This window comes from Oryzias melastigma, linkage group LG15, assembly GCF_002922805.2.
Source record: "Oryzias melastigma strain HK-1 linkage group LG15, ASM292280v2, whole genome shotgun sequence".
NCBI classification, from domain to species: Eukaryota; Metazoa; Chordata; class Actinopteri; order Beloniformes; family Adrianichthyidae; genus Oryzias; species Oryzias melastigma.
In genome coordinates this window covers 31,172,750-31,182,008 of record NC_050526.1, presented here as the reverse complement: position 1 = coordinate 31,182,008, position 9,259 = coordinate 31,172,750, and the positions used below count along the sequence as shown (strand labels likewise).

General features: G+C 40.1%; 1 long non-coding RNA gene across 1 annotated transcript; it reads right to left on the bottom strand.

The window, feature by feature from the left end:
• Positions 1 to 4,811: 4,811 nt before the first annotated feature.
• Positions 4,812 to 8,240, bottom strand: LOC112140981. The gene is made up of 3 exons (XR_002918302.2): positions 8,144 to 8,240; positions 7,753 to 7,831; positions 4,812 to 5,647 (listed from the first exon to the last, which is right to left on the bottom strand). It is a non-coding gene; the product is annotated as an uncharacterized LOC112140981 (long non-coding RNA).
• Between the last annotated feature and the right edge of the window lie 1,019 nt (positions 8,241 to 9,259).

Below are 9,259 nucleotides of genomic sequence, written 5' to 3'. Positions count from 1 at the left end.
CCTCTTTTGTAAAATAAGTAAATGAATTTTCAAATGTGTCTTTCAGAATGTCATAGTCTAAAAAAGGACTCACATTTACATCACATTTGACCCGGCCCCTAAACACCATCAGCCCCCTGATTTTTTTTTATTTTTCAATCTGGCCACATGATTGAGACCCTCACAGAACGTGAGTTTACTACCCCCCCGAACCCCCAGATCCGGTCAACAGAATCCAGAGCTCTCACCTTTTGGTCTGGTTGATTCTTTCAGAGCGATCGTGCTGCTGCTTCTTTCTTTAAACAGTGAACCCTGTTCTGCGTCCTGATAGGCTGGAGAGCTTGTCAATCAATCTCCTCCGTGCTATCTCCTGTACAGAAACATCCTGATCTCTATGAATCTTTGATCACGATCAGATCTTTGTTTTCATTCTATAATCCTGACTTATTTTGTTTAAGCTTTGAGAGTTTAAACTAGAGAAAAGTCTGAAAATGTCTGAGTGTAGAACGTGTGTAGTGAAGAGTTTAACATCTATAATCCTAATTCACGGATTTCACCGTCACCAGTTATTTGTAGAACGTAACTCCTGCAATAAACAGATTCCAAAATGTGAAGAAAAATCTGTGTTTATTCTGCCAAGCTTCAGGTCTGAATTAAACAAGAACAAATGTGAAATAATTATAATCCATGATACCAAAGAAACTCAAATTTATGATATCCCCGTAAAAAATTAAACGCAATACTGAGGAATAATGATTAATACAAATAATAAGTATAGATAGAATACTAATATTCAATCAATAATTGACAAAAAACAAAATATTTGAAACAGTTGGTTACAAAGAAACATTTCAATTCAATTCAATTCAATTCAATTTTATTTATATAGCCCAAAATCACAAAGAGATTTGCCTCATTGGGCTTCAAAATATAAACAATTGTTAAAAACTAAACAGACTACATAAACTGGTTATCCCTGCCCTTAGACCCTCCCTCCCGGTAAGGAAAAACTCCTAAAAAAACCTGAGTCAGGAAAAAAGAAGAAACCTTAGGGATTCCCACATGAAGGAGAGATCCTATCCCAGGACGGACAGGCGATACCAGAACAGTTAAAGAAAGATTAGCTTCTACAACTACGAATCTAAGAGTTCATTCAGATAAAGCTGAGGGACGAGTGATGATGAAGTCCATAGTCAAGATGAAGCAGAAGTGCAGTCCACGACCAGGAGGGAGATGACCCAGCAGGAATCACTCTCACTCAGAGATGCAGGATGGTGTCGGGGGCGTGGTCCACGGCCAAGAGTGGGAGCGTGGGCGATCCACCGGGGATCTGAAATCTCTCCCGCTCCCCAGAGGAGAGTGGGAAAGAAGAACAACATGTGAATGGAACTGCACCAACAAAAGCATGGAGAACTAAATACAATAAATAATAAAGAATAGAAGAGAGGAGAAGTAGATGAGAATAGAGAACAGAACCCCAGAGCTGATCTGAAAAATAACGCTGATGGAAAATCTAAATTTATATTTAAACGCATCAATATTAATTTATTAATCTAGCCTCACAAGGACCACATGAGAGGGAATATTCTCTGATTACTAGCTAGCCTGGCAGAACGCCTGTCCAAAGAGGAATGTTTTAAGGCTAGTTTTGAAGGTAGAAACTGTGCTGGCCTCTCTGACATGAGCTGGGAGCTTATTCCATAGAACAGGGGCTTGATGGCTGAAGGTTCTACCTCCAACTGTACTTTTAGAAATTCTAGGAACTACAAGCAGTCCAGCATTTTGTGAACGAAGTGTTCTGACTGGTTGGTAAGGAACTATGAGATCTCTAATATAGGATGGGGCCACACCATTCAGAGCCTTATAGGTTAACAGGAGGATTTTGAACTTGATCCTGGATTCAACTGGTAGCCAGTGGAGAGAAGCTAACACAGGAGTGATGTGTTCTCTTCTACTAGTTCCTGCTAACAATCTTGCTGCTGCATTCTGGACAAGCTGAAAACTTTTTAAAGAACTTTTCGGGCATGCTATTAGTAAAGAGTTACAGTAATCCAGTCTAGACGTAACAAATGCATGGATGAGTTTTTCAGCGTCACTTTTAGATAACATATTCCTGATCCTGGCTATATTACGTAGATGAAAAAATGCAGTTTTACAAGCTTGAGATATGTGAGCCTTAAATGATAAATCCTGGTCAAATAAAACCCCTAAGTTTCTGACTGAAGAATTGGAGGCAACATTTACACCATCCAAGGAGACTATCTGATCTGAGAGAGCATCTCTCAGGTGTTTAGGACCCAGTATCATGACCTCAGTTTTTTCTGGGTTCAGGAGGAGGTAATTAATTGTCATCCAGGTCTTAATGTCTCTGATGCATGAATTCAGTTTCTCTAGGTGGTCATTCTGGTCAGGTTTAATGGATAAATACAGCTGTGTATCATCTGCATAACAGTGAAAGTTAATGCTATGTTTCCTGATTATGTTTCCTAAGGGCAGCATGTAAAGCGTGAACAGAATGGGCCCTAGAACTGAGCCCTGAGGGACTCCGTAGCTAACTCTAGTACAATGAGAGGACTGTCCATTTACATTAACAAACTGGTATCTATCAGATAAATAGGATTCAAACCACTGGAGGGCAGATCCCCTGATCCCTATGTCATGCTCTAGTCTCTGGAGTAAGATGCTGTGGTCGATGGTATCAAAGGCTGCGCTGAGGTCTAACAGGACCAGAACAGAGATTAGTCCCTTTTCTGAAGCTAATAGCAAATCATTGGTAACTCTGACCAGTGCAGTTTCAGTGCTATGGTGAGGTCTGAACCCTGACTGAAAATCTTCAAAGTGATTATTGTCCTGTAGGTGGCACTGCAGCTGCTTTACTACAACTCTTTCTAGGATTTTAGATATGAATGGGAGATTAGATATTGGTCTATAGTTGGCTAGAATGTCAGGATCCAGGCTGGGTTTTTTTAAAAGAGGTTTAACAACAGCATATTTAAAAGACTGAGGCACATAACCAGTCTCTAGAGAGGTATTTATTATGGTTAATATGGATTCACTAATAAGGGGGAAGATTTCTTTAAAAAGTTTAGTGGGGATTGGGTCTAAGAGACAAGTGGAGGTTTTAGAAGACGTAATAACTGATGCTATTTCTGCTTGGTCCACAGCAGTAAAGCAGTCTAATGTTACAGACGTTTCTATGGATGCCTTTATTTCTACGACTTCTGCCTGCTTTGGGTCGATAGTGGGAATAACCACATTTAGCTTCTGTCTAATATTTGAGATTTTATTATCAAAGAATTGAAGGAAATCTTCAGAGCTGATAGTAGCAGGAATATGTGGTTCAACCGAGCTGTGGCTGCTGGTCAGCCTGGCTATAGTACTAAAGAGAAATCTTGGATTATTTGCATTTTCTGCTATTAAAGTTGAGTAATATTGAGTTCTCGCTTTACGCAGGGATTTTTTATAACTTAAGAGGCTACATTTCCAAGCATTCAGAGAGTGCTCTGATCCGGAACGGCGCCATTTTCTTTCTAATTTACGAGTTATTTGTTTTAGGGAACGTGTTTCAGCGTTAAACCACGGTGCTACTCTGTTTTGTCTAACAAGCTTAAGCTTCAGAGGGGCAACAGCATCAAGTGTTCCTCTGAGGGCTTGCATGGTATCATTGACAAACTGATCATTATCAACGGGGCTTAAAGAGCTCTGAGAATATTTATCCAACATGTTACTAAACATTGGTTGGACTGCGAGTTTAAATTCGGACACAGAACGGTCAGATAATGTTCGTTTAAGCTCTTTCTTATTTATTGGAGCAGTAGCATTTTCTAATTTAAACTGAAAGGTAATTAGAAAATGATCTGAGAGTATGGGGTTATGAGGAAGGACATTCAGCTGGCTAATCTCAACTCCATGAGTTAAAACAAGGTCCAGGGTGTGCTTGTGACAGTGAGTAGGTTGATTTACATTTTGTGTGAAACCAACATTTTCTATTAAAGCCGCAAATGCGTTTCCAAGACAGTCACTGGAATCATCAAAATGAATATTAAAATCTCCTGAAATTATGATTTTGTCAGAATCTAAAATAATATTTGATAAAAATTCTGAAAACTCAGATAAAAATTCTGAATACGGGCCGGGAGGGCGATAAATAATTATAAATAAAACTGCTTTTTGAGTCTTTCTGTTTGGGTGATTTATAGATAGTACAATGCTCTCAAATGAATTATAAATGTGTTTAACTTTAATGTTAAGGATCAAGCATGACTCTGAAATTACTGCTAACCCACCTCCTTTCCCAGTAATCCTGGATTTCTGATAGTTATTATAGCTAGGGGGGGTTGCTTCATTTAGCCGAACATAATCATCCTGTTTTAGCCAGGTTTCTGTTAGAGCTAGCAGGTTAAGTTTATTATCATTAATCAATTCATTAACTAATAGGGACTTTGAGGAAATTGATCTAATGTTTAGTAGCCCACATTTAATGACATCATAATTTTTGTTACTGTGATTCATTCCGTTCATTTGCCTTCCAGCACATAAGCTAACGCTAGGAGCTGCTGGGCTAGCCCTGTTTGGGGTTAGCATCGGTGCTAAAGGCCGCTCAGGGGAGAGTTTTAAACTACTGCTCTCTCCCCGGGTCTCCTCTCTGAGTTGTCAGGCTGCATGGCTAAAGCTAGCAGAAATGTTTCTGGACAGAAGAGCCGCTCCGTCCAAACTGGGATGAATGCCATCTCTGCGCATGAGGCCGGGCTTTCCCCAAAACATGCTCCAGTTATCCACAAAGCTAACGCCATTTTCTGGGCACCATTTAGCTAGCCAGCGGTTAAAAGATGAAAAGCGGCTGTACATTTCATCACTGACCACGTTTGGGAGAGGACCAGAGAAAACTACTGTGTCTGACACAGATTTAGCCAGTTTACACACCGATTCTACGTTTAGTTTAAGAATCTCTGATTGTCTTCGTCGGGCGTCGTTGCCACCTGCGTGAATTACGACCCGACGGAACCTCGCCTTACTCTGGGCTAACATTCGGAGGTTTCCTTCGATGTCACCAACTCTGGCTCCCGGGTAACATCTAACTGTAGCTCCCTTTAGCTTTACGTGTCTGACCTCGGAGGAGCCGATGACCAGGGTTTTCGGTTCAGTTGGTGCGTTACTGAGGGGAGAAAACCTGTTCCGTACAGGGAGCTCCGGGCGCTCTGCGGGCTTAGGTTTAGCTCTGTGCTTTTTCCCCACCGGTACAAACTCATCCTGGGGATTCCTCGGCTGCTGAGAGGGCGGTGGGATGCTAGCTAAGTCAGCTTTGCTAGCGCGGCTAGCGCTCCGAGTGACAACAACATGGCTAGCTGGTTTAGCTTCCATTGAGCTCTGTTCGAGCTGTTCGAGCCTGGATAACAGGTCTGAGATCAGGCTACAGTTAACACAACGACCATTGTCCTCATTAAATGAGGCGGGATCCTGACTAAACATATGACAAGTGGGGCAGGAAAGAGGGCTGGGAGCCGAAGAGGTAGAAGGTATCATGTTACAACAACAAGCGCTGGTTTACGCTCACCAGGAAAAGCGGTCCGGGTTAGGAGGGCTTTCCGGGCTCGGTAGTCGCTGCTTGCCGAACAGTGGGCCGTCGTCCGCCGTAGCGTGCTGAGCCAGGTGTGGCTGCTCTGCTGCTCTTCAATCCAATAGAAGTTTATTACAAAACTGGAGAAGTGTCATGACTCAGTGCTTAGCTTTTGTCTTGTTCTGTTTCTGTCAGACTGACCATGTCCAGGTCAAATCATCCACAGCTGTCTTCATTTAGTTAATTACTCTCAGCCGATTTAAGTGTCAGGTCTTCAGTTCTGTTACGTCACTGGTTTGGGTCTCCATGGGTTTGTCATGTTTGAATGTATTTAGTAATGTTTAAGTTTCTGCCAACCTTTTTCAACCAGAGCTTCATGGTACATACGAAGGCCTACCATTTTGAAATGACACATTTACCTTTAGTTCCACATTATTACTGAATAATGATCCTCCTCTATGTAAAGACTAATTTCTCACCATAAATATCAACAATGACAACAAATCAATATTCAGAACTTTATTAATCTCAGTAATTGTTACATTTTCAGATGATTTCTTACATTTCATGGTAAAATGTCCCATTTTCACTGTCTAATTATGTTTATCAACTATGTAATGAAAAATCACACATTTTTAAAACAAATCTTGTCACATTAAAACAAATAGCAACAGAATAAAATGTCATTTTAGACGCAGCTCAGAAGTGAGTTGTGCTATTTTTAGAAGAGACCTGCGGGCACCTTGTGTGGTCTTTGGGGTCACCCTGGTACAGACGTCCACCACATTGGTGACCCCTGATCTACGCCCACAACTTCAGCCCTCATACTTCATTCATCTGGAACAATAGATTTGTTCTCTACAAAAAAACGTTATTAAATTTGGATGGATAAAGGAATATGTACCATGGTACTTTCCTTAGTCACACTGAATTTAGGATCAAGTATCTGTTTGTTTGTACAAATATAGAATATTCTAGAGTCATTAAGGCAGTTTCCCCTAAACTAATTCAACTGATTAAAACAAATGTACACCATTCCTCGATTTTCCCTCAGCTCCCATCACTGATTGATAATGTCCTTCCGTCTGATCTAAAGCGTGTTAATAAACTTTTAAGATCATCTTTGACATACAGAGTTTTATCTCTACCTATTAAAAAAAATGTGTCCCATCTTTTTCAAATAGTGATACTTGTAATATTAGATCAAATGTATTTCCATTTTCCTTCTACCAAAAATGAATGATCAGTTTTGAAACAATTGTCAATATTTATCTGTGTAAAGAATTTTAAGGTTTGATATTCATGATAATATATGTGAAACTGAAACCCAGAAGTATTGATGAATGTTATGCGGCTAAAAGATTTTGGAGAGATATAAATGCGTTGTTTTCAACAAAAAATTCTATTCTGTTATTTAGGTATTCTAATATTCAGTTTGGATTTATTGACAAAGAGAAGACTAATTTTTAGTTCAACAACTTAATTATTTTTGGTAAATTCTTAATTCACAAAAGTCAATTTTTGAAAGAGATTTTTTGTTTTTTAAAAACGAGTTTCATGTTTTCTGTAACTCTTTAAAAAAGATAAAGAAAAAATAGTTTGTTAGTTTGCCTGGATGGATGAGATTTTCCTCACACTTTAATGAATGGATAATCTTATTTATTAGCTCAGATCTCCCTTAAAAAACAGATCTAATCTCAACAGGATTTCCAGGTCAAATAAAGGTTAAAAAAATTAATACATAAATCCATCCATCCATCCATCTTCCTGACCGCTTTGTCCCCTTCGGGGTCGCGGGGGTGCCGGAGCCTAACCCAGCTACTGAAGGGCGAAGGCGGGGTACACCCTGGACAGGTCACCAGTCTGTCTCAGGGCCTCAATCACACACATTCACTCTCACATTCACACCTAGGGGAAATTTAGAGTCACCAATGAACCTATGAAGCATGTTTTTGGACGGTGGGAGGAAGCCGGAGTCCCCGGTGAAAACCCACGCATGCACGGGGAGAACATGCAAACTCCACACAGAAAGGTCCCAGCCGGGAGTCGAACCGGGGCCTTCTCGCTGTGAGGCAAGAGCGCTAACCACTGCGCCACCGTGCAGCCCAATTAATACATAAAATCAATTTAGATCTTTGACTACACTTAAAAATGTTTATTTTTTATTCTATGTGAAAGGGGTTATTTTTAAGGTCCTCTGTCAGAAGGAGACTCACATCCAGAGACGTTGGAAAGAACTGCCTTCAATCGGCGAAAACATGGTTTACAGACTGGGTTTGTATGTGGGCGTGGTTTCTAAAGGATAAAGAAACACAATAAACATAAACTGAAACTAATATATATCCCACAGATATATAAAACTCACAAATGTAAAGATAATAAACAAAATTGGTCATTTAAATGAATCACATTAATGCATTACACAAACTAGAATGCTCCATCAACTCGCCACTAGAGGGCGCTCCAAACCAAAATGAGTTTCATTAGCGACTAATTAAACTCTACAAAACGTTGGTAGAAACTTGAACCAACATGTGCCAAAAACATCATGATATAACTAAATCACCTCATTAAGGATAAACTACGGATTAATTATTCATAACTCACATTTATATGACGCGCAACAGTCTCAACAACCCAGATTCACCGCATGGCTTCGTGAGCTACGAGCACGAGTTGGAACTGTATCCCTCCGCGCTCGTCACATGACCGCTAGGATTTCTGGGTAATGTAGTCCCACGGAATAACAGGGACTTTCTACACTATGGTTACTTGTGTTTTAAATTAGCATTTTATGTTGTAAATTTAGCTGTTTTTTCTCTCTTTTACTAGTGCTTGGACTGAATTAATTTTGTCTTCATATGTATATAAATATATAATATTATATTCTGTAATGTCTACAATCTACTGTCAATAAAAACAACAAAACACTGAACCGTTTTAATCAGCTGACCAAGTTTCCCGGATGTTCCTCTTGTTACCACTAGAGGGCGGTGTCTCCCCAAAAATAAAGTCCAGTCACAACCTCAAACTCTGCTGGTATATACAGTCTATGCTCCAGCAGGCGGTTTTCATGACATCTTTACCTGGACCTGCAAGGACAGGGGGGCGGGGTCACGCTGGTGGCAACCCCCGATTGGCTGAGAGTAACTAAGGAGTTTTTCTAAGAGGAAATTTATCGATGTTCAGTCCATTTAATATTTCAAAAGTGTACAGAAAGTTTGGAATATTTCTTCGAGCTTTGCAAACATTATTTTTGACGTCTGTAGTTTTTAAAAGATCTGATTGGCAGCTTGACACAGACATGGTTTCAGGATAAAAACATGAAAGCAGCTAAAATATGAGCAAAAATTTGCAGCACGTGTCCAGAACCCAGACCGGACAGGAATAAATGAGGCTGGACCGGGTCACACAGGTCCAAACTCTAAACATGGAAGCAGACGGGTCAGCGCCCCAAAATCTGAATGACATCATCTCCGTAAAAGCAAAGTCAAAAATATGAATCTCTCACTTTATATCATTTAAACATAGAAATCTGTGTATTTAGCTTCTTAAATAACAGACTAGATTCTAGGACATTCTGGGTGATGAAACGGACCTGAAAAGTTCTGATGCTTCGTCAGAGTTTTGTGAACTGATCAGTTTTCCTACTGGAGGACAAAAGCTGCAGCTTATGGACGGTTCTGGTTCAGTTCTGGTTCAGTTCTGGTTCAGTTCTGGTTC